Consider the following 26176-nt stretch of genomic DNA (forward strand, 5'->3'; position numbering starts at 1 on the left):
CGGTAGGATAGCCATGATGTGTGTTCTGTGCTACCCACCAGAAGCCCCCAGTTGCCAATAGCAGTAAGCAGCTCCATACTTTCCCTTCCCTGTCCCACTCCCCCACTGTCACTTCCTCTGACACCTCCCAAGCCAACCTCTTACATATGCACCCTTACCTTAGGGTCTGCTGGTGGGGAGCCCAGTCTGAGACATCCACCAATAAATAACTGGGAGCTCAGCCCCTACAGCCCTTTAGAGTCCATTTAACACAAATGGAAATGTACTGTCAATCCGCTGGAAACAGGTCAGGGATGAGTCCCAACAATTCACTAGCTTTCCTTTGAAAACAATCATCATCATAATCAGGCTAATGAAAACGCTGCCTGAGCAAGTGCAGGAGGCATGTGCTTCAGCGCTTGGAGCCACTGATTGTTGTCTCTTTGCAGTCTTGCTGCACATTAAATTAGATTAGTCAGCCCCTTTGCAGAGAGGCCAGACAGCCTCTGGCCCACAGCCACAATGCCCTTCCTCTCCACGAACCTCTGCTCTGCTGCTTTTTGGAAAAAGGAAGGCCTGCGAAAATCATGGAGTAGATCAGAACTCGGGATTAACTGATGTCACCTCCTCAGTGCCTCCCAACAGGCCTTGGAGGGAGACAACCTCACCTTTGCTCTCTGGGGGTTGGAGGGGGTAAGAGGGACTCTGGGGTCAGGTGATCTGTTGGAGTTCACAGGGTCCAAACCCACACTACTGCCTTCTCATCGTGCTGTGAGTGCGCCTGCATCTTCCTGTGTCTGTGGACTGCGATGAGGAGGGCCGGGAGGAACATTAAGACCTAACCCAGTGCTGGGAATGGACATTTAGCCCATAGGTTTCTTCTTTCCTCTGGCCTGGGAGGCGATCAGAGACAAATAGAGGCAAAGTTGGCAGAAGCACAGCAGGATGAGAATACAGAAGTAGAAGAAACAAGGAGGATATCTTTTTCACTTTGGAGAGATCATCAGTAAGAGCTCAAGGGATCTCTAAAATGTCTGGGGTGCTTTAAGAGGGATCGTTTCTTTTTAAAGAAACTGATGGAGGCACATGTGCTAACATTTGGATACACAGAGAAAAGGAAATCTTTTGGGGCAGTCCCACAGTGTAACCTCATTATGTGGCCATAGGCAGGTGAGGCCAAAAATACAGGGTCCTGCCTTCTTGGGCTAATTTAAGGATTAGGTGGCAACATACACAAAGGGCCAGCACAGGGCCTGGCACTTAGGACTGGTTCCATAAATGTCCTCTCACTCCTTCTCGCCCATTCCCAATGCTAGCCAATTAGAAAATCCCCAGCCTGATTTTGCATGCTAATGTCTGCCTTCCAGAATCCCACACTGCCTGCATCTATCAGTAAGCCATACCAATATTTCCAACCCATCAACACTTAAACACGAGGCCAATTTGCCCAATACACTGTCTATTTATTTTGCAAGCTGCAATCTTTATGATGCATATTCCTGAGGCAGTTAATTTGCTCTTGAATACATCTCTTTGTGTATTGGTTACCCATTTCATTAGCTGCGATATTGAGACGGGCTGGGACTTGTGGGGGACTTTTCACTGAGTGAGAGAAGGTTTTTAATAAGCCCCATCATCGCTGGCTTTATGGTGCCATTTGATGAGCGATAAATGTATTCATTTGGCAGCTGCATTCCTTAATCAGGTATTCACTGAGTAACAGCATATATAAATATGGAGAAACACAGAATTTAGGGAGCTGAGTGCAATTACTTTCCACAGGGATTGGAGCATTGTATTCACCATCGGTTTTCAGGCAAGGGCCTCTCTTTGCGGTATGTGGCATTCTGTAGCATGTGGTACCCAGACATGACTCACTGCCATCTATGGGGAGCACCCCTCCTCCGCCGGAGGGGCCAGACCATCCAAAGGATGTCATCCTCTCTTCCACATCACACAAGTCCCCAGCATTCTGGCCTCTTTGACCAATGGTACCAAACCTTTCCTGTGGCTTCCATCCTTTTTGCCTGCAAAATGTCTCCCAGATAAAAAAAAAATTACTGACATAGGTTAGCTCTTAAACATGGAATGTCTCCTAATGATCAGAACAAGAAAATGAACTTTCAGTTTCTTAATTTCTCAGATGACTCAAAATAAAAGATACACAACTCTTTAAAAGTTTGCTGACTCAGTGTGTAGCTTATGTTCAGTCATACTTAAGAAATGAGAAGCTGCTTTAATAAATAGTCAGATTTGTGTCACTACTTGCATTTAAGTGGCTTCTAACCTTAGATGTGATGTTTAAAATGTCAAAAAGATTTTATCACGCAGTACCTTATGGTTGCAGATGGCACAAGGACTCACCAGTTATGCAAACCAGAGAGTTGAGCGTATCAGGAAATCAGTCTTCCGTTTGGGTTCAACCATTGCCTTGTCATTCAAGGAGGTTCATAATCTGAGTAAAAAGGGAAAGTATTAGAAAGCCACATTCTTCTGGACAAGGAAGCTAATTCATTTCTGCCCCCTTTTCTTCTTTGACACTTACATGAAACATGGAAAAGGAGGAACCCTAGCAAATATTTCATTCTTGATGAAATTAAGAGGCATCTAAACCGCATCCTTAACATATAGAAGTTGCTCAAATACAGTGAACAATTGGACCACCTGGCACAGCCAATGTTGGGCAGATCTAGCAGAGCACAGCACTCTCCAAAGTGGGTTGCACACCCTGGGGGAAACCGGTGACCTTTTGTTTGAAATGGCAAGATTGGGATGAGCAGGATGCCTGGGAAGAGCTTCCTAAAACCTGCCCAACACCATGAAAGGGCAAACAAGCAAGGCTGAATAAGGAAATAAGCAGACAATTTCACAAGAACCAGGAGAAAGAGAAATTCTAGATGATGAACAATGCTTGAGTTTTTTGTTTTTTGTTTTTTTTTTGAGACAGAGTCTTGCTTGTTGACCAGGCTAGAGTGAGTGCCATGGCATCAGCCTAGCTCACAGCAACCTCAAACTCCTGGGCTCAAGCAATCCTTCTGCCTCAGCCTCCCGAGTAGCTGGGACTACAGGCATGCGTCACCATGCCCGGCTAATTTTATATATATATTAGTTGGCCAATTAATTTCTTTCTATTTATAGTAGAGACGGGGTCTTGTTCTTGCTCAGGCTGGTTTCGAACTCCTGACCTCGAGCAATCCGCCCGCCTCAGCCTCCCAGAGAGCTAGGATTACAGGCGTGAGCCACCGCGCCCGTCTAATGCTTGAGTTTTTGAAGAGAAGAAAAAGCTGAAACAGCACATGCATGCACACAAACACACACACACACACACACACACACACACACACACACACACACACACCCATGCATGTGCAAACACCCAACCCTATCTCTACACCGTGGACCAGAAAAAGATCTTTCTAGCCTGCGCCATGGCATATTTCTGACTCCTCTTCCATATAGTTCTTCCACAAAAAACATCTAACCCAAATTTCTCTCAGTAGTTATCACAAAGGAAATGCAACAATATGCAAAGAAGATGGAAAGAAATATAAAATAAAAGTCAGTTGAAAAAAAGCACACTAAGGCCGGGCGCGGTGGCTCACGCCTGTAATCCTAGCACTCTGGGAGGCCGAGGTGGGTGGATTGCTCGAGGTCAGGAGTTCGAAACCAGCCTGAGCAAGAGCGAGACCCCGTCTCTACTATAAATACAAAGAAATTAATTGGCCAACTAATACATATAGAAAAAATTAGCCGGGCATGGTGGCGCATGCCTGTAGTCCCAGCTAGTCGGGAGGCTGAGGCAGCAGGATTGCTTGAGCCCAGGAGTTTGAGGTTGCTGTGAGCTAGGCTGCCGCCACGGCACTCACTCTAGCCTGGGCAACAAAGTGAGACTCTGTCTCAAAAAAAAAAAAAAAAAAAAAAAAAGCACACTAAAAAATGTGTAACACAAAACAGATAAAAATAGTAACCCGATCATTTCCCATGGACTCAGAGAACATAAAGAAAAAAGTAATCTCTATGAATCAAGAACTTAAAGCAGAGGTACAAGGTCTCAAAGAATAAGTAATAAGACTACCAGCAGAAATCAAAAATTATCTGCAGAGCTTGCTCAGGAAATAAGTGGAAGATGAAAAAAAATTTGTAGAAATAGAATTTGCTTTAGGAGCAAGAAAAGAAAAAAGATATGCTGAAAATAGGGAAGTATCAGGCTTGAGAAAATTGAGCAAAATGAAAAGTAAAGAATAAAGAATTCAGAGATGTCAGAGATAAAATGATGAATATGAGAGATAGACAAAGGAGATTCAACAAACACATAATTGGTGTCCCTGAAAAAGATAACACAGAACAAAAATTTTTTCAAAGATTATAATTTACTACTCAGGAGGCCAAGGTGGAAGGATCACTTGAAGCCAGGAGTTTGTGACCAGCTTGGGCAACATAGTGAGACCATGTCCCTAAAAGCAAAAAATAAAATAAAATATTTTTAAAAGAAAATTTAAGAAAACTTTCATGAATAACAGAAAGCTTAAATCTATATCTTGAAAAAACATACTGTGTCCCAGGGGAAAAATTAAATAGATGGATCTACACTGAGACATAAAATAATAAATTTACTGGACTAAAAAAATTTAAGAAAACAATTTGATAGACATTCAGGCAAAAAAAAAAATCAATGCATATGTAGGTTAAAAATATGTACTTTAGCTTCTGACTTTTACATGACTACATTCAGCACTAGAACAGCGTATGACAATATCTACAAAGTCCTCAAGAAAAGAAAATGTGATCAAAGATTTATAACCAAGTAAGTTGTTTGTTTAAAGATAACTAGTATTGCCGGGCGTGGTGGCTCATGCCTGTAATCCTAGCACTTTGGGAGGCCGAGTCGGGCGGATTGCTCAAGGTCAGGAGTTCGAAACCAGCCTGAGCGAGACCCCGTCTCTACCAAAAATAGAAAGAAATTAATTGACCAACTAAAAATATATATACAAAAAATTAGCCGGGCATGGTGGCACATGCCTGTAGTCCCAGCTACTCGGGAGGCTGAGGCAGGAGGATCGCTGAACTCCGGAGATTGAGGTTGCTGTGAGCCAGGCTGACGCCGCGGCACTCACTCTAGCCTGGGCAACAAAGTGAGACTCTGTCTCAAAAAAAAAAAAAAAAAGATAACTAGTATTTTTGAACAACCCAGACAATACCATTCCCATTAGCACTTTTTGAAGAAATTACCAGAGAAGACTCTTAAGTCTGCCAAGAGTTGAATGGAAAAGTTGTGTTAAAAGAGCTTACAGTAAGCTCTGAAAAATTTTAAGTGTAGAATAAAATCTAAAGAATCAGGGATACAGAACCAAACAGAAGTGTTACTACAGACCATAATAATGTAGAAATAATAATATAACTATGAAAGTCAGGAGGGTAGAGAGGGAAAGAAGGCAGGAATTTGTGTCAGCCCACTGAATTTCTGGTCTTTCTGAATGGGGATGGTAGGATTGTTTAAAGCTGATAAATCAATTAAATGAAGAATATGTTAAAAGTTCTAAGAGAACTAAGAATAAAAATATGACTAATCAAAGCAAAGTGTTATAGATGAGGGAAGACAGGTGACAGAGGTACATAATACGTGTTCAATAAGTGTTTCCTAATGAAATTTTCTCATTGCTCACACCAGCGTGTGAACACACACCATCTATGGCAGAAATACTAGTTTTACCCCAATATTCATTCTCTCCTCTTTTTAAATAGTAGAATGCCAACTTTTCCAGATAAGGGCTGCATTTCCCAGCCTCCCTTGCAACTAGGAATGGTCATGTGACTAAGTTCCGGCCAATAGAATATGAGCCAACCACATGTGTGCAACATCTGGGGAAAGACCTCCCCCTCCTTCTTCCCCACTGACACGTAGTGAGCCGTCTTGGATCACCCAGATGAAAACCATATCCTTAAGATGGCAGAGAAATAAGACAGAAAAAGTGCCCTACCACTTAGACTTTTATATAAGAGCAAAATCAGTGTGTCTTATATGGGAACATATTTTGAGTCTCCATCTCATGCCAATGAACCTACACTATATCTTAACTAAAATGCCATCTGAAAAAGAATAGTGTGGTATCATTCAGCCATTAAAAAATGAAATTCTGGCCGGGCACGGTGGCTCACACCTGTGATCCTAGCACTCTGGGAGGTCGAGGCAGGAGGATCACTTGAGGTCAGGAGTTCAAGGCCAGCCTCAGCAAGAGCAAGACCCCGTCTCTACCAAAAATGGAAGGAAATTAGCCAGACAACTAAAAATATATAGAAAAAATTAGCCAGGCATGGTGGCATATGCCTGTAGTCCCAGGTACTCAGGAGGCTGAGGCAGAAGGATTGCTTGAGCCCAGGAGTTTGAGGTTGCTGTGAGCTAGGCTGATGCCATGGCACTCTAGCCCTGGGTAACAGAGTGAGACTCTGTCTCAGAAAAAAAAAAAAATAGAGATTCTGATATGTGCTCCAACATGGATGAATCTTTAAAACATTATGCTAAAGTGAAGTACATCAGACACTAAAGGATAAATATTGTATGGTCCCTTTCATATGACATACCCCAAACAGGTAAATTCATAGAGACAGAAAGTTAGAATGGTGGTTGCCAGGGGCTTGGGGGAGGGACAGTTACTGTTTAACGGGCTGAAAAAGTTTTGGAAATGGTGGTGATGGTTATATACCATTGTAAATGTACTAATTGCCACTGAATTGTACACTTAAAAATAGTTTTCATGGTAAATTTTATATCATGTATATTTTACTACAATAAAAAAAAAGTCAGGGGAAAAAATAGAACAAAGAAGAATAGCCAGTAAAATTCTTTTAGAAAAAGAGTAACAAGGAGAGACAGCTGTGCTGTCCAATCCAGTAGTCAGCAGCCGAGCCCACGTGGAGCTGCCCTGTCCCATACAGAAGCCTCCAGTTGTAACATGCCCATTTAAATTTAAATATAAATCATTTAAAATTAAATAAAAAGTTCAGTTTCTCAGTCATACTGTTATCACTTCAAGTGCTCAGTGGTCATATTGAAAAGCAGATATAGAACATTTCCATCGTTGCAGAAAGTCCGGATAGCAGTCATTCAGAGCCGCGGTCCTCAATCCCGGGGCCGCGGCCCAGCACTGGCCCATGGCCTGTTAGGAAACGGGCCACGTGTCACCACCTGAGTTCTGCACCACCACGCCACAGCCACGACACCCCACTCCCTCCCCGCTGGTCCATGGAAAAACTGCATTCCGTGAAACCGGTCCCTGGTGCCAAAAAGGTTGGGGACTGCTGGTCTAGAGCTATCTCTCTCGTGAATTGCAGACTCATGTCTCCAAACGTCCATCTGTGTGACTTACAGGCACTTCACACCGAACTCACACACTTCTCCATCAATCCCCACCCCCAGTATCACTTTCTCCTTCTTCAGAGTCTCTCTGTGTGCCACCTTCATGCCATTGTTCAAATCAGAACCCTTGACATACCCTCTCTCTCTCTCTACCCCAACACCTGGTCAACTACCCAATCTATTCATCCTAAAATTGGACTGTCGCTGTGACTCACTCTCGCCTGGTGACTGCAGAGCCTCCCAATAGGTTCTCTGCATCCTTTCCTGCCTCCTATCCCAACAGCCTGTTCTGCACACCCAAGCCAGGAGAGGTTTCCAAGGCATCGATCAGAGTCTGTCATTCCATGCCTGAAACGTTCACGGGCTTCTCCCTGGCTGCAGGACTCAGTCCAAACTCTTTGGTTTCCAAAGCTCTGGCCTCTGCTAGCCTCCCCGCCCCTTCACGTGCGATGCTTCCCCTTGAGGGCAGCAAGGCCTTTCTTTCTGGAAGGCTCTTCCACCATCTGTCACCTGGCTGACTCCTGCTCCAGGTCACCGCCTGTGAAAGGCTTCCGTGGGCTGGGTGGGTGGGTGGGAATTAGGCACCAACTCAACAATGGAACCCCTAAGGATTCCAGTCTAGAGCCCCTGGCCTAGTGGCTCCAAAGGGTGACACTTCTCTGACAAATTTCTGTAGCCCTTAAGGAATTTGCTGCTGGTACAGGAGTGGGGAGGGAGAGCCCAGGGTGGCCGCCATGCCTCCCCCATCAGTCAGGCCCCCCAACACTCGCTGCCGAGCAACCGACAGTGAAATCCATTCCAGACTGACCACAAACGCTGTCAAAAGGCAGGAGTGGCCTCTGGGTGCTCTCTGTCCCTGGCCACAGCCACCGTAAGGAAATGGACCAGGCTGCTCACAGAAGGCTGCGGTAGGGAGATAATCTCGGGCTCCCAGGGGCTGAATTCATTCATTCCAGCCATCATTACACATCCATCGGGCGTAAGGAGTCATCTGCAAGTTTCTACGAAAATTGGGCAGAAATAGGGATATTCCATTAAAACCGCGAATCCCTGCTTTTCTTCTCAGGTGGAGGCAGATTCCTCTGATTTCCTTGGTCCTGAGACTAAGGCCATTCCCTTGAAGCCAGCGAGACTAGGTCTCTCAGGAGGTTGAAGACCAGTGTGTGTGTGTATTTTCTAGGGGCTTCCATTGATAAGGGAGGTGTAATCCACCCACCTAGATGGTCAGGGCAGGGACCGTGTCTGCTTGCTGCTGTACCCTTGGTTCCTAGAGCAATGCCTGGCACAGCTGGGTCCTCAGCACGTGTTACAGAAAGAATTAATCCATCAAGGGCCTTTTCTCTGTCCAGTGCCTTCTAGGCTGAAATCGAAAACTCTCAGATGCGCCCACAGAAGAGACCTTCCTCCCCGTCGTAGGCCAGAAGAGCCTTTCTGAGCAAAGCTCCACTCTGCACAGCTGTGGGGGGGGAGGCAGCGAGGGGAGGGGAGTGGCAATGAGCACACACAGGCGGAGGAACCTCGCCCGGGGCAGCAGCGAGCAAGTAAAACCAATCTCAGTTTGGAAAGGGGAAGGTTTATAGGGACTTGCCCAGGATTATAAGGAAAGGAGGAAAGTCATTAAATGTTATGGAAATAACACAATATTTTTTTTTCTCATCTCTGGAACTGCCTGAACCTCTCGTGATAGTCACAATGCCAAAACAGGCACTGGGGCAGTGAGGGGCAGGCCAGCACCTCTAATACGTAGGGAGCTTGGAGGCCCAAGGCCATGGTCAAAGGGACTTGGTGAGCTCAGGTGCGATGGTTTTGTCCAGAAGGCAGCACACCTGCGCCAGGGTCCAGAAAACAAGAGATATGACTCCAGACAAGCAGCAGCCTTAGAATTCTAGGTGCACGGTCCTTGCTTAAGGAGCAGAGGGGAAGAATCAGGAGACATCCATGCGTAGTCGTAGACCGACGGCCTGCCTCCTGTCCGGGAGCAAGCGCCCCTCCCCAGCCTCCTGCGTCCCCTGAAGTTAGCTCCTTGGTGGCTTTTCCAGCTGTCTCAGCACAGAGATCTCCTTATTTGGCAGAAACCACATCTCACAGGATATGCAAAGTGGAATGGAAGAGTCCACCATTCAACTAGGCTGTTTGCAGAGGGAAAAAGTCACTCTGGAACCAATAAAAGAGACTAGAGCTTTCTACCCAGGGTTTTACTATTTCATGGACCACCAGCACAAGTGGCACCTGGAGCTTTGTTACAAAGGCAGCACCTTGGGCTCCACCCAGACCTTCTGAATCAGAGGCCACGTGTCACAAGATCCCCAGGTGATTCGTGATTTCATTATAACTCAAGAAGCAACAGGCGGGGAGGCCGGACCGGGAGCCGAGCGGCGGCGGCGGCCGAGGGGCCGGCAATGGCGGAGCTGGTGCAGGGGCAGAGCGCTCCGGTGGGCATGAAGGCCGAGGGCTTCGTGGACGCCTTGCACCGAGTCCGGCAGATTGCTGCTAAAATTGATTCAATTCCTCACTTGAATAATTCCACACCTCTAGTGGGCCCCTCTGTGTATGGATACGGAGTACAGACACGGCCCTTGGGTGACGGAGTAGGTAACCAGTTAGGGCCCTTGGTACATCAAAGGGCAGTAATAACAGAGGAATTCAAAGTGCCTGATAAAATGGTTGGATTTATTATCGGCAGGGGAGGTGAGCAGATTTCACGGATTCAAGCAGAATCTGGTTGCAAAATTCAGATTGCTTCAGAGAGTTCTAGGATTCCAGAGAGGCCCTGTGTACTTACCGGAACCCCAGAAAGTATTGAACAAGCCAAACGGCTCCTGGGGCAGATTGTGGGCCGCTGTCGGAATGGACCTGGCTTTCATGATGACGTAGACGGCAACAGCACAATCCAGGAGATTCTTATTCCTGCGTCTAAAGTGGGTCTGGTCATCGGCAAAGGAGGGGAGACAATAAAGCAGTTGCAGGAGCGGGCAGGTGTGAAGATGGTGATGATCCAGGATGGCCCGTTGCCCACAGGAGCAGACAAGCCTCTTCTGAATGGAGACCCATTCAGAGTGCAGCAAGCAAGAGAAATGGTGCTGGAAATCATCCGGGGAAAAGACCAGGCTGACTTTCGAGGTGTACGTGGTGATTTCAACTCCCGAATGGGCGGAGGCAGTATAGAGGTGTCCGTGCCTAGGTTTGCTGTTGGGATTGTTATAGGAAGAAACGGGGAAATGATCAAAAAGATCCAGAATGATGCCGGTGTGAGGATTCAGTTTAAACCAGATGATGGGATCAGTCCAGAGAGGGCTGCACAGGTCGTGGGCCCTCTAGATTGGTGTCAGCATGCAGCACACATCATCAATGAGCTGATTCTTACAGCCCAGGAAAGAGATGGCTTCGGAGGCCTGGCCGTCGCCAGAGGAAGAGGCCGCGGCCGTGGTGACTGGAGCGTGGGAACCCCTGGTGGCGTCCAAGAGATAGCATACACGGTGCCTGCAGATAAGTGTGGCCTCGTTATAGGCAAAGGGGGTGAGAACATCAAAAGCATAAATCAGCAGTCAGGAGCACATGTGGAGCTTCAGCGGAACCCCCCGCCCAACACCGACCCCAACCTGCGAATATTCACCATCAGGGGCATTCCTCAGCAGATCGAGGTGGCCAGGCATCTCATAGATGAGAAAGTTGGTGGGACCAGTCTTGGAGCACCTGGGGCCTTTGGACAGAGTCCCTTCAGCCAGCCTGCCGCACCTCATCAAAGTGGTCCTCCAGCCTTTTTGACCCAGGGCTGGGGCAGCACCTTCCAGGCATGGCAGCAGCCCACACAGCAGGTCCCAAGCCAGCAGAGCCAGCCGCAGAGCAGCCAGCCCGACTACAGCAAGGCCTGGGAAGACTATTACAAAACACAGAGTCACGCCGCCAGCACCGCCCCTCAGGCCAGCTCCCCACTGGACTACACCATGGCCTGGGCCGAGTACTACAGGCAGCAGGTGGCCTTCTACGGGCAGACACTAGGCCAAGCTCAGGCCCACAGCCAGGAGCAGTAGAACAGTGTGCTCTCGGCTGGCCTCTCCTCTCAAATCATTGTGAAAGAAAACCTATTTGTAACAGGTTTTTAGATTTGCAAACCTTTTGATGAAGAACCTTTATTTTGTTCTGTGAAACACTATATTTAGATTAACAGAATTTTCCTAAAAATCGGGGAAATTAGTTACTAAAAATTGCTGATCATTTTTGCTTCATTATTTGTGTTTGTTACTTGTGTAAGCTCTGGGATTCTTTTTGGAGCAATACCTGCAAATTCAGGCACCAGAACGTGCCTCAGAGCAGTGACATTTCAACATGGTGTTTTTTTGTTTTGTTTCGTTTCGTTTTGTGTCCTTTTTATTTACAGTTTTTTCTGTTGCAACAGAAAGTGGCTTGGAAGTCTTAGGTAGTATGTAACAAATTCTTTTTTAAAATTTTTAAACAGTATTTAAGTATTCTTAAATGTGTAAATTCATTTTACTTCTAATTGTGTAAATTCATTTTGTGAATTTACACAATTAGGAGTGTGAAATGTGTAAATTCAATTGTGAAATGTGTAAATTCATTTTACTTCTAATTTCTTGTATCTTGGCTATCTGGTTTTATTGCATTTTTTAAAAAACTGAACTATTTTTTTTTTTTTAAACAAATAGGTTTTTATTTTCTTATGTTATTGGGAAGAGGGTTGGGAATAGGACGGTGAGCTATCAGAAATGTTATAAAGGGCCCAAACTTAAAAAACTGAACTATTATGTATTATAATTAATTATGTGAATTCTGAATTGAGACAGATAATTGTATTGCTGTCCAACAAGGATTGGAAAGGGGGTATTTTATAGGGTTTGTATAATTTCTAGAGTTCTAAAGGGGTAATATAAAAATGTGTTCATGTGTTTAGCATACGTTTTTTCATGTCTCCATTACCAGTTGCAACTGTGTATCTAAGACCTCCAAGCTTGTTTTAAAAACAAAACAAAAAACTTTATTCTCTCAGAAATATAAATACTGTTATTTTTAATATTAAGAAATTCAATATAACTTTTAACAAACACTGTGGAACATTAAACCGTATAAAAATGTAGTAACTATTTTTAATTCCAAGGTGTTTTTTGCCTTTTCCTTTTAAATATTTTCTTAATATTTGTCAAATTAACTAGATGAATAAATCTAGTATTAACCACAGTATGAATTAAATAATTTTGATTTAATAAAAGGGATAATATGGTTTTCAATGTTTACTGTAGTGTATGTTGTACAGATAACGTGTATTTTTTAAAGGAAAAAATGAAATTGAAGCTTTTTTTTTTTTTTTTTTTTTTGAGACAGAGTCTCACTTTGTTGCCCAGGCTAGAGTGAGTGCCGTGGCGTCAGCCTGGCTCACAGCAACCTCAATCTCCGGGGCTCAGCGATCTTTCTGCCTCAGCCTCCCGAGTAGCTGGGACTACAGGCATGTGCCACCATGCCCGGCTAATTTTTTGTATATATATATTTTTAGTTGGTCAATTAATTTCTTTCTATTTTTGGTAGAGACGGGGTCTCGCTCAGGCTGGTTTCGAACTCCTGACCTTGAGCAATCCGCCCGCCTCGGCCTCCCAAAGTGCTAGGATTACAGGCGTGAGCCACCGCGCCCGGCTGAAGCTATTTTTTTCTCGCATTTTTAATTGACCTGAGGGACATTCCGTTTAAAATGTACTGAAGTTACAATTCCTGGTTTTTGCTCTGTATTTTTCTTATAATGCTTGAAATGTCTAACTATTAAAAAAGGCAATTGGAAAAAAAAGAAGAAGAAGCAACAGGCTAGAAAGTTGGACTTAGATCTTTAGGACTCTAAACTCATACCCCTTTGAACACCCCCCCATGGTGCTTTGAAAGTCACACAGCATCTCTGTTTGCTCTCCATGCTTCCCCAGCCTGAACTGACTTGAGCAAGGGAGGGAGAGAAATAGGAAGAGAAGATTGTCAAAGGAACTAGAACTCATTAGTAGGGCGTCTCCTCTAAGCCAATCCCAACGCTAGAAGCGGTCCATGCATTCTCTCATTAAGCCATCAAAGCAAGTGCCGAAGTCAGGATCATAACAGGCACCATTTTCCAGTGGAGTGAGATGGAGAATGGTTGAGTAACTTTACCAAGTTCACGCAGTTTGGACTTGTTTAGCTTCGAGAAACAGAGACCTCATGATAAGCGAAAACGTAGTATTAGAAAGAAAACCGATTACCCAGAATCCTAAAATAGGAGACACAAGAAGACCAAATCTTACGCTGCCTGAGCCTGGTCAGCACTTGCGAGTCAAGGCACCCGTCCTTGCTCCTTGGGGATCCAAATTGCCCCTGAGATGGGGAGTCTTTGCCACTGATTTACTGAGACAGACTCTCAGGAGAAAGGGGAGAGAGGGAAACAGGACAGGGAAGGGGAAAGAAGAAAGCTAAGCAAGAGTGTTATCTCAGGTGGAGACCAACTTCAGCCCAATGCCACAGGGAGCTCGAGTATAGATGGCACCATAGAGCTGGTCCCCTCTCGAGGCAGGGACATCAGCCTTTTGTCCCCATGTTCGTCAGTCATTGGCAGCTGGTTGCTGGGGGGGGGGGGGACCAGCCAACCTTGGCCCAGAAGCCATTAGGCCAAGGATTTCTCTGCAGAAGGGACAACTCTAAGGCATTAGCAGCCAACGCTCACAGCAGCTTGAGGGACAGGGACATCTGCCCAGTGAAGGAGGCACACCAGTAGCACACATGTGTGTCCTCCCTCTCTCGGGACAGCCTCTGCTCCAGCACGAGTCATCTCTGTTCTCTCTGTGCCCTGCTCCATTCTCCTCACCTCTGAAAACAGGTGTCCTTGGCCCACACTCGTCCTCTTCTAACTCTGGCTTGTGCATGACCCAAAATAACCAGTCCCACCCAACAATGCCTCTTGACCAAGAGGTTTCAGCTCCCCATCCTCACTGTTCAAACCCCTTAGCCAAATTCCTGACAGAGGAATCCGATTGACCATACAAGGTACGGGGCCCCAACGGATGGGGACAACCTTAAGTCACATGTCCTACCCCAGCTATCAGCTTGAATGACATAATGGAGCACAACCAAGAGAACTGGGGAACGAGCCTGTTCTTAGAAAAGCTATAGATGGGAACAAGCAGTGATGGAAATTTCTAGTTCCGCTCACTGGCTGGAATCCAAACCATTTCCCTGACTCCAAAGTATGTGTTCCTCCCTTCTTATTCATAGTATAAGTGTTCAGAACCAGGCTCTGCCTGGGTTCAAATCCCGGCTCTACCACTTGCTGCTCATGAAACCTCCCGTCCACCTGCTGCTCATGAAACCTCCCGTAAGTTATTTAACTTTTCCGTGCCTCAGTTTCTTCATCTAGGAGGTAATAACAGTACCTGCCTCCTATAGTTGTTAGGAGGATTAAACGAGTTAATATTTGCAAAGCACTTAGAATAATGCCCAGTGCACAGTAAGCATAACAGGAATGGTTACTAAATAAATGAATACAATAAATGGATTTTTCCAACTCTCAGCAGGAAGGAGGAGGAAAATGGGAGGGGGGTGTCTGTGGAGCAGAAGGGGCCAGCACGCTGGAGACCATTAACACATCTGGGACAGCACCCTGGGACACAGACAGCAATGTCACCGTTGTGGCTCAGGCAGGAAAGACTGTGCTGTCACCTTTCCCAGGAATTGGCACCATGGCAACTCGAGATGGCCTGCAGCAGCACGCGTCAAAGCTCACAGAATCCCTGGTGCTAATAATGACCCGCATGTCTAGTGTCTGCAATAGATACTATAGGTGCGTGTGATGGCTGAATCGTGTTCCCCCAAATTCATGTGTTGAAGATGCAACGCCCTCAGAATGTGGCCATATTTGGAAATAGGGTCTTCGCAGGGGTGATGAAGTTAAAATGAGGCTGTTAGGGTGGGCCCTAACCTAATATGACCGTTGTCCTTATAAGAAGGGGAAGTTTGGACACAAACAGACACACATAAAGGGAAAATAGGGTGCACACTGGGAGAAGGTGGCCACCTACAAGGTAAGGAGAGAGACAGGGACAGGTCTTTTCCTTGCAGTCCTCAAGGAACCAACTCCATGGACCACCAGCATGAGTAACACCTGGAACCTTGTTACAAAGGCAGCATCTTGGGGTCCACTCAGACCTTCTGAGTCTTAACCTTGATCTCAGACTTCCAGCCTCCAGAACTGAGAGACAATAAGTTTCTGTAGTTGAAGCCGCCCAGTCTGTTATGCAGCCCAGCAAACAAATACAGCGCCTTAGTCTGCCCCAGGCACCGTGCGAGACACTTCACAGGCCTTAGCTCAATTATCCTCCCTCCCGTCCTGTAAGGCAGAGGTTGTACCGTCCCACTTTACAGGAAACGGAAGCACAGAGCAAGGAAGTACTCTGCCTACCATCACACACTTAGTGAACAGCAGATCTGGACCTTGGACCATCGTCACATTGAACAATGCCGGACACAAACATTCACCTGGCACATGGAGGCACTCACCTGGTTGTGGCTAAGCCAGTCTCCTAATCTGCCTCCCTCTTGGGACTCCCTCATTCAACCAAAGGCCAAGCTGACAACCAACCCATCAAAGCTTTGAAGAGAAGTCAGAACTGTCCCCCACGCCACCCCACCCCAGGGAAAAAGCTAGGCCCCCAAGAGAAGCAGGGCTTGCCTAAATCCTCGCTGTCTCAGGCTCCAAGAAGCAGAAAGACCTGGAATCACAGCCTCTTTAAGTACTTCTTATGTTCTGGTTCCTTCCGTACCCTCCAGCACCCTTCTCTCCCCATCTTAAAGCAAGAGCCTTTCCTTCCTGGGAGAACCAGAGATCAGCTCTTAATTATCCCCTGGAAGGGGAAGGCCACGTTTGAGGTTGGCTTTTATTCCTGGTAGAAAACTGCCTTGCATCACACTAGAAAAAACTCACTGACAACCCCCACTGGGCTTTCATGTCTGGGACAGAATGGACAATGTCAGTCATTTGCATGAGAACCGAGAAATCTACGGACAAAAGAAGCCCAGCAGAGGGATGTCCAGACAGAAAGGAGAGAGGGCTACAGACACACAACACACACTGCTTTCTCTCCTAAATTATTTCTTTTCAATGTATATATGGTGAGGTTTTTCTGATTACTGGGAAAAAAATGTTAATTGTGAAAATTTTTTTCACAATGAAAAGACAAAAGAAGAAAATTTAAATCATACACAATCCCAACTCTCAAAGATAACCACTGTTTATATAGAAAACAACAAAAAAAGAATTATGTGTCTGAGTACAAACAGACATGTAAAAATTGGTCCCCTTTTGTTTCCTGGTTTTTTTCCACCAAGTATGTTGTAAAAATTTTTCTGTGCTAAATCAAAGATTGCTATTTGTTCTCCAATATTCTCCCTCCCAGTCTCTCTTTAGAAACAGTATCCACCAAAATTTTTTGATTGTGGTATAATTAAAAAAAAAAAAAACAGAACTATATTTCCCAGACTCCTTTACAGCTGGATGTAGCCATGTGACCAAGTTCTAGCCAGCGGGAAGGATGGGTGTGCTGCTACTTCCAAATGTTACACTGAAAGAAAGGGACAGGCTCCTCATTGTCCTCTTTTGCTAAAGAAGTGAAGATGAAGTGAGGACTGTCTTGGACCACACTCCATAAGATAACGAGATAGGCAGGCTGATAACACGTTAGACTGGTAAAAGAGAGAAGGCAGAGCAGCAAGATAGGAGACTGGGTCCCTGAGTGACCTTATGGAGCAGAGCCGCTGCAAGCCCTGGACTGACCATCTCCAAACCACTGAATGAGGAAGAAAAAAACTTCCATCTTATTCAATTCATTATTAATTTGGGTCTTCTCAACAGCAGCTGAATCTCTATCCTAATACAGCCTCTAGATCTCCCTCTACAAAATAGTCTGAATGTACATTTTTCTATCTTATCGATGTTCAGTATCAAAATTTACTGAATTTAATCAATTATAAATTTTGGGCCATTTGTGTTGCTTTTAAACTTTTCTTCAAAATAAATACCGTTACAATGAATATGCTTATACATAAACCTTTGGGATTACTACTGATTATTTCTTAGGATGTAATTTACAGGATTATAAATTAATATAGGATAGAAATAATACTGCTGGGTCAAATAATATAAACTTAAAAATGTTTTTTTCTTTAAAGAGAATTATATGTCTGTTGTAGGAGTGTAGCTTGCTTGAACTTCCACCTAAACATTCTTCTATACAAATTTTTATTTGCATAGGCTTGCGAGATTTGACCCATATATATTTTTATTATCCCTTCCCTCTGGTATATATAGAAAGGAGTATAATTAGTCATGCAAACTCTGGAGACATATATCCTAAGCTGATGTGTGTGTAACCTTGGGAAAATTACTTAACCTCTCTGTTCAACATCTTCATTTTTAAAATGAGTGTTCTAAAACTACCCACCTCGTGAAGATATGAGAATTACATGAGTTAATACAGGTGAAGTATTTAGTACCTACCATATAGAAAGGACTCACTAAACAGTAGCTATTACTATTTTTGTTCTTTCTAGAATTATTTGACATTTGCTTTCCGTTCAAAAATATATTTAAATTTATGATAGTTTTGAACTACTTCAATTCTTACTGTCCACCATTGATATGCTGAATTTCCCATGCTTAAAGTGTTTGTTTCATACCTTGACATGTTGAAATGCACTTTCCAGTAATTTTTTCATTTAAAAAATTCACACATGTATAGTCCCTCCCTCTGCATACCTGAGAATGTTTTTAAATTGTCTTCTAACATGAATGACCACCTGCCTGGACATAGAATTTGTAGCAAACTTTTTTTTTTTTTTTTTTGAGACAGAGTCTTGCTTTGTTGCCCAGGCTAGAGTGAGTGCCGTGGCGTCAGCCTAGCTCACAGCAACCTCAAACTCCTGGGCTAAAGCTATCCTACTGCCTCAGCCTCCAAGCAGCTGGGACTACAGGCATGCGCCACCATGCCCGGCTAATTTTTTCTATATATATTAGTTGGCCAATTAATTTCTTTCTATTTATAGTAGAGACGAGGTCTCGCTCTTGCTCAGGCTGGTTTCGAACTCCTGACCTTGAGCAATCCGCCCGTCTCGGCCTCCCAGGGAGCTAGGATTACAGGCGTGAGCCACCGCGCCCGGCCTTGTAGCAAACTTTTCCTTCAAAGCTTTGAATCTGATGTTCTATTCTTCTTCTGTCTTCAACGTTATGGAGAAATTTGCTGTCAAATCAGTCTGATTTTTCTTCCTTTGTTTCTTTTTAAAATGTTTACCTTCAGGCATACTTTTAGGATTGTTTCTTTATCCTTGAAATGTAAAATTTCCCCAGCAGTGACAAGAGGATGGTCTCTTTTTCTTATTGACATGGGAAGACTTTTCATCTGTAGATTCACATCTTTCTTTAGCTCAGCTAAGCTTTCTATAACCACATCATTAGATGCTGCTGCTTCTACTACTGCTGCTGCTGGAACATTCTAAAGTTTCAAATCTCCTTTGCGTCGCCTCTGTACCCTCATCCTTCCTCTGATCACTTTCGGCTCCTTTTGTTCTGGGAGAACTTCCCAGTCATTGACTCTCTCTCTCTTAAATAGTTCCTAAATCTGTCTACCCAAATCCTGGGAGGTCTGCCTCCTTGTGTTCCTGCCCCTCTACAATCCATTCTCTGCAAAGCAGGAGAAAGGAGAGGCATCTCTTTTAAAGTGTACATTATGTCGTGCTTCCCTTATGTTGTAACATCCTTCAGTGGTTGCTGGTGGCATTTAGAATAAAATCCAGCCACTTCATGGTCTCCAAAAAACTGCATGGTTTAGCCCTGTGGATCCTCAGAGATGCCCACCAGCCTTTCCCACTAGGGCCTGTTAGAGTCAGCAGCTTCCTGGGATGGGTCTAGAGCTTGGAGCGGGAGGGAAATTCTAAAAAGGTGGAGCTTCTTGTATGGAATATGCCCTATGCACAGCTATCAGGACAGGATAAAAAGAGGTGAGAATGCAGGAAGTGAGACACAGTGTGGAAGACCCAGTTAGTCACTGTTTTGAGGGCCAGCAAGTTCCAGGTTCTGAAAACGTTTCCAGATCAGGCTAGGAAGGTAATAAAGCATGCATTTATTGACCACCTACTATGGACAAATATTGTTCTAGAGCCTTTACATGTATAGCCCACTTAATCTTCACAGCTTTATTAATTATCCCCATTTTTAATAAAGAGACAAAGGCTCTGAGAAGAAAAATGATTTGCCTAAGATCCCATGGCTAACAGGAAGACGTGGGGACAAAGATAAAATGCAGGACTGCATGATTTCAAAGTTTCTATTTTCCTTGTATCTTGTGGCGGTCTCCCTGAAATGTGAGTTGCAACAAGGCAGCTGGCAACAGAGCCATGCGGAAGTGGAAGGCTTTAACAGAGCTGGACCAACTCCTTACACTGTTTCAGGGACCTTCTGCCCTTATATTAGTTAGAGTAGGCTAGATTTGGCTGAAGTAATAAAAAGACACCAAAATGTAGCAATGCAAACATATATTTTTGTCTAGAGGACAGTTTTTTTTTCCACATTCTCTCCTATGGATCTACCACCCTTGTATCCACCATATGTATCCACCTAGCAGCCAGAGGCCCTTCATCATCTGCTCTTTAAATGCAAGATGATCCACTGAAAAACTTTAAGATCCTCACAGACAGTGGAGCCAAGAGATGAAAGGAGCCTGGGTCCTGAGTCACCACGTGGAAGGTCATCCATCAAATGCCCAGTTGCACAGTGTCTTGAGCAAGAAGCAACCCTTTTATGGTTGAAAAGCAACCAGCATTAATTACACTGACTAGTACAAGTAATATTACAGATTTTTTTTTTAAATGAGACTCCAAAAGGCAAGGTGCATATTCAAGTCTGTCTCCTGTTAAGGTCAGGGCTCCTTCCCCAGTAACATTCTGCCCTGGTGGCTTGCAGCTACGCCTGGTTCAGGCTCGAGCTCTCTGTAGAACTCAGGGAAAGTCACTTCCCCTCTTCGGGCCTCCGTTTTCTTGTTCTTGCAGAACAAGAGCTTCATCTGGGATGGCGGCATGGGAAGCTCTGGAGGCAAGTGTGACTCCTGCCTGAAGCCCAAAAGCATCATTTCACGGTGAACCCAGGCAGAGTCACCACACCCTTTGGGTAATTGAGTCATTCACTGTAAGAGGAGGGTCAAAACTTTTTTTTTCCCTAAAAAAAAGTCATTCCAGCTGATTATATAATCATCTACATTTAGAATGCCTTTACAGTAGCCATGGCAACCATGGCATGTGTGAGGTACAAACTTTGTTCTAAATCTGCTGATGAGGATGAAGAAATGGCTCCTTGCGTGGACCTTGGAGGGCCCGGCCTGGTTCTGCTCCCTCCTCTGTTGGGGCTCAGCTTTGCTGCTGGCCATGAGGAGCCAAGGCCAGGAAGGAAGGGGCTTTGCCGGAGGAGGTGGCCGATATCTAGGCTGAATTTTGCAAGATGAGCTGACTGACGCCTTCAGTAGGGACACTGCCAACCTCCCCTGCATTTTCTCCTGCCAGCCGCTGTTGCCCAGTCCAACTCGAAGGCAGAGCACAGACTAGCCACTCGGTGCAGTCCGTGGCAAGCAGCCCCAGAGCACAGAGAAGGGTGGAGGAGAGTGGAGTGTGGATCCCGAGAGACAAACAGGAGGCTCTCGGGACGCCTTCAGAGCACTGGGCCCCCCGTGTGACTCAGGGGATCTATAAGTCCATGTGATTATCCAAAGCCTGTCTGCCCCATTTGTCCCTGAACCCTGTTGGAGCAGGGGTGGGCTTACCACTTACTACTTACTAGCTGCTACCATCGCACCTGTCAGAGAAGGAACCACTAACTATTTATGGAGGAATGAATGCGGAAACTAAGTGGTCAGATGAATGAGCAAACTCCTCGGTAGGAAGAGCAGACACACACAGAGGGAAGGCCACAGGGTCACTCGGGACCAGCCATTCCTCCTCAGACCTGGAAAGCTGAGGAATGGCTGTCGCTGAGTATTGGACATCACCCTCCACCCCTTGTCACCCAGCCTGGGACGCGGCCCAGCCCTGAGTAAGAGCTGGGGTAGATCGTGCTGCCCCAGATTACTACACCTTCCCCGCTGCCTCAGAGCTGGTTCCCACTGCCCACACCCCCAGGCTCAGTATGGGACCCCGGGAACTCAGCCCTGCTCCCCCCAGCTTCTCTGGCAGGTCCTGCCCACCTGCCATGTCTGACCTCTGCGTGTGAACAGCAGTTTGGCGGCTGTGAGGTCACTGTGCCCCCTCTGATAGTGTGCTTAGGACCATGGACTGCCACCTGCCACTACCACCCTCCTACTGCCCACTCCTGCAGCCAGATTTTACCCCACCCCACCAGACACACCTAGCCCAGGCCCACTGTACCTCCCTCATGCTACTGCCGAAGTCCCAGAATTCCAAATGGCAATTTCTGCATAGCATCCAACCAATCAAGTAGCTGGGGAAAGCAGGGGACGTATGCCATCCAGGATCTACAGGCTTTGCTCCTGAGACAAGGTTCAAGCCATTAAGGTCTGGCTTTGTCTTCGTATCACCTCCTTTCACATGAGAAAGGATACCAAGTCTGCTATGAGCGGTTGTAAAAGGTGTTCACTGCACAAAGGTGCCCAGCTGAATTGAACCACGAGGGTTGAAATCCAGCTAATGCTTGCCACTTGCCAAGCTGTGCAACCTGGCATGGGCTGGGTCTGCCCAAAAAAAGGAATACCTTTTTCTCATTGGCACTAAGATGCCATATGGGCTGGGGGGGTGCCACCCTGAAACAAATCCTACAGGAAATCTGGGCAAAAACAGCTTGTGCCAAACACAACTAGGGCCTGGAATATTCTCTTTATTATAGCTCTGATTTTCAGGAAGTCTGGTGGCCTCCAGGCCAGTCCTTCTTGTGGAAATTGATTGCACCAAAAAAGACCTTCTAGAGCAACAAAAGGCATCGTTGCAATTACATTTATCAAAGAAAGCATGGCAATCAATGTCTCGTGCACAGACTGCGTTTCAAACGCCCTTAATCAATAGTTGTGCTAATTACACATATATTGCAATTAATTTCATTTCAATTATACCTTAATTACTAACCTTGAGTGAGATTGGGCAGCTCAGAGAGTTTGTGTCACCACAGAGCTAGGACACAGAGATAAGTTGCCATCCTTCGATTGAAAGATGCTACTCCATTAAAAGTTGGTTTATTGGCTCAAGGCCTTTTTGTTGGTGGGGAGGGGGCTAGTTTCTTCAGGGAGGCAATTCATAATGTGAGTCTGAAATTGAACGCAGGAAGGCAGACAGCTGTGCTTACGAATTAACTAGAGCTGATGTTTAATTTGCTTCTTATTGGTGCCATTTCCTCACTGGTTCATTAGCTGTGGTTGGAGGATAAATGCTTTCTGAGCTCATCGTTTGTGATGTCCTCAGCCTCTGGTTCAGTCCCATTCGTTGCTTATCTTCCCTCCAAAGGGGGGCTCTTTCTTAGCCCCTCTCACGTCCAGAAGGCTCGGCTCTGTGTTTCTGGGGCACAGTGTGGGCTTCATTCTTGCACAGAGCAGAATGAAGCTGTGCAACCTGGCATCAATGGCCCCTGCCCATTGAGACGCCATTGCAACGACCCAGGCAGGGTGTTGGAAAAGAATTTGTCCTGCAGCAAAGCAAGAGCGGCTTATATGGTGGATAGAACTCAGGCTCTGGAATCTTCAGGCCAAGGTTCAAGTCACAGTTCTGATACTTCCTAGCTCTGTGGTCTTGGGAAAGCTATTTACTCTCCTTGAGTTAAGTAAATGCAAAAAGAAAAAAAAAACAAAAACAATCCCCAATACTTGCTACGAGCTCAGAAATAGTCAATTACCCTCTGCAATATACCCTTCTCTAGGGTTTACAGCAAGCCCACCCCTGAGTGATTTATTTTATTCCCAGGAGGGAAGATCTTTCTACAAAACATCTCCTTAACTAGCTCAAGAGGAAGGAACTGTAGAGATTTGCTGGCCCAGACCGTCATCTTAAAGGTGGGGAAATTGAGGCTGGGGAAAGGGAAGCTCAAGGTCACATTGAGAGTTGGTATCAGAATTGGCTACCAACTCTAGAACTTCCCTACTACATCACAAGAGAGCCTCTTTGAAAAGCCATTTGTCAGTATCTGGTAAAGACTGAAGATATATAAATATCCATGTGTGTGCTCAAGGAGAGAGGTATAAAAATATTTATGGCAGCTTTATTTGTCATCCAGAAAAAGTATCAACAACCTAAGTAACCCTCAACAGGGAAACACAGAGGCAAACTGTGATGCACTCATGGGCTGGAATATTATACAGCAGTTAAAATGAATGGACCTTGTCCATATTACCAGCATGGAGAAATTTCTAAAACATAATGTTTGAATTTTGAAACTCAAGTTTCAGAACATGTACAGCATGATATCAGTTATGTTCATTTTTTTAAATTCACAAATTCAAAGAGAAAGAGAAACTATACATATATGCATATGTATTTTAGATGTTAAAACACGGACGGGGGTTGGCCACCTGGAAGAATGGGAGATTGGGCTGCAAAGAGACCTCAGCAGTACAGGTAGCATTTTACTTACCTTGCTAAGAAAGATTTGAAGCAAATATGATTAAATGTTCTCATATGTTTATTTTAAGTGGTAGGATCTAGGTTTTCTTACTTTCCAAACTCCTCTTTCTGTTTGAAATTTTTCATTAACACACGAAGAAATAAAATGGCTAAGGTTTTGTTGTTGTTGTTGTTTTGTTTTGTTTTGTTTTTAAGACAGGGTCTGGTCTCACTCTGTCATCTAGGCTGGAGTGCAGTGGTGCAATCACAGCTCACTGCAACCTTGAACTCCTGGGCTCAAGTGATCCTCCTCAGCCTCCTGAGTAGCTGGGACTACCACAGGTGGGTGCCACCACACCCAGCTAATTTGCTTTTTATTTTTTGTACAGAGTCTTGCCATTGCCCAAGTTGGTCTTGAACTCATGGCCTCCCACCCCAGCCTCCCAAAGCACTGGGATTACAGGAATGAGCCACCATGCCTGGCCAAGCTTTGATATAGGTTTTTCTGTCTTAATGAAAAAAAGGAAAAAACAAAAAAACAAAAAAAAACAATGATCATGATTTACTGAGAACAGAGACACTGAACTTTGAGACAGTTCCAAGCTAATGCTCAATGCCACCAATGATAGAGTAATCACCTGTCCCAGTTTGCCAGGCCTAAAACAGAGCTTGTACCCAATAAATATTTATCGAGTGAATGAATGAATTAAAGAACTAAAATATAATGGATACTCACCAAATGTATTTTCTCTCCTTTGTTTATGAAAGGGTCACAGGAGAATCTGATAAATGGATCAGAGTGAGATGCGGGGACAGGTGAGGAGCCCATTGCAGTTGTCTAGTCCTGGACACCTCGACAAAGATGGTGGCTGGGATGGAGGCAATGGCAGTGGACATGGAGAGAAGTGGACAGCTTTCAAAGACAATTAGGAGACATAAGTGGTAGGATTTGCTGATGGAATGGATATGGGATTGAGGGGGGATCACAGGGAAGATTCTGGCTTCACTACTCGCTTGGAGTAGACTAGGTTAGAGGGAGGGAATCTGAGTTCCATCTTGGACATGGCATGTTTAAGGTACAACCCATCCTTTGAAGGGGAACATGTTCCTTTAGTGCTCCATCCAGTGCCCATAATATCTCTTCCCGGGGCTCTGTGTGGTGGGCTCGGCCCTACAGCAGGGCAGTGCACATCTGCCGGATGTCCCAGAGGACATCCTTGGGTTCTCAGCAAGGTTCCTCTGGCTCAGATGCTAGTTTGCTGCTGCCAGGCAGACTTTGAAGCACTTACCTTTGCCTTGTCAAACGTCTGACACTTAGAATGAATCAGGATAAGAGTGGTCCTTAATCCCACCACTAGGCTTTCATCCCAACTGGATCTGACCCCCCAAGGGGACCCATGCCAAGAGCCTGTCTGTCACCTGGGAGTTACAGAGAAATATGAAAGGTTTCCCAGCCCCTGCCTTCCCAGGGAACACTCTGCGCTGACAGCCTTGGCATGCACCCAACCGGCAATGTCTGCCTTCATAGCCCTTAAAAAAGAACAGAGAGGAAAACCCTTCTGTGAGTGGAAGGTTTTACAGTGCCAATGACAATTATTCAAAAAGTGATGAACATAATCAAAATCTTTGTGGGTCATGCTGGAAATGCCTTTTGTTCAAGCATTAGTCTCACTCTTGGGTCCCGTCCATTTTTTTCTGTCCTGAATAGTGTGAAAATGTTGGCTTCATCCAGATGGACTCGCCAACTTTTGGGGGCTGCAAATGGATTTCCCAAAGGCTGTGCACAGTTGGTTTTCTTTCAGCTTTTCTTAATTTTCATTTCTTTTTCTTCCATCCTCACCCTGGCATTAGGCCAGTGCTTTTGGGTTGAATACATTTAAATGCCATGTTTGATAATTGGAAAAGCCAAGCCCACCTTCGAACCATGTCACATAATGTAAATTCTTCAGATGAGGGGATTATAGGTCGTCAATATCCCCACTCACACGTATCCATAAATCCACCAGACACCGGGGTACCAAGTCTAGTTCAAGTTTTGTGCAGCCCTAGGGTGCCTCCAATTATCTCAATAGCTCTTTCGAACTTCTCAAATTTTTCTCACAATAAATTTAATTTTCATTCAGTATGCAATGAAAAATAAGTACATGTCATGCCAGACTTTGAAGCAGGGTTTCTTAACCTGGGGTGCACAGGTCTATGGATAGAACTCAGTGATCTATGAACTTGGGCAGGAAAAAAGTTACCTCCTTT

General features: G+C 45.1%; 1 pseudogene; it reads left to right on the top strand.

Moving 5' to 3' along the window:
• The first annotated feature begins 9711 nt into the window (after positions 1 to 9711).
• LOC105880447 (far upstream element-binding protein 3 pseudogene) lies at positions 9712 to 11389 on the top strand (annotated as a pseudogene).
• Positions 11390 to 26176: the final 14787 nt, after the last annotated feature.

This window comes from Microcebus murinus, chromosome 16 (assembly GCF_040939455.1).
Source record: "Microcebus murinus isolate Inina chromosome 16, M.murinus_Inina_mat1.0, whole genome shotgun sequence".
Classification (NCBI taxonomy): domain Eukaryota; kingdom Metazoa; phylum Chordata; class Mammalia; order Primates; family Cheirogaleidae; genus Microcebus; species Microcebus murinus.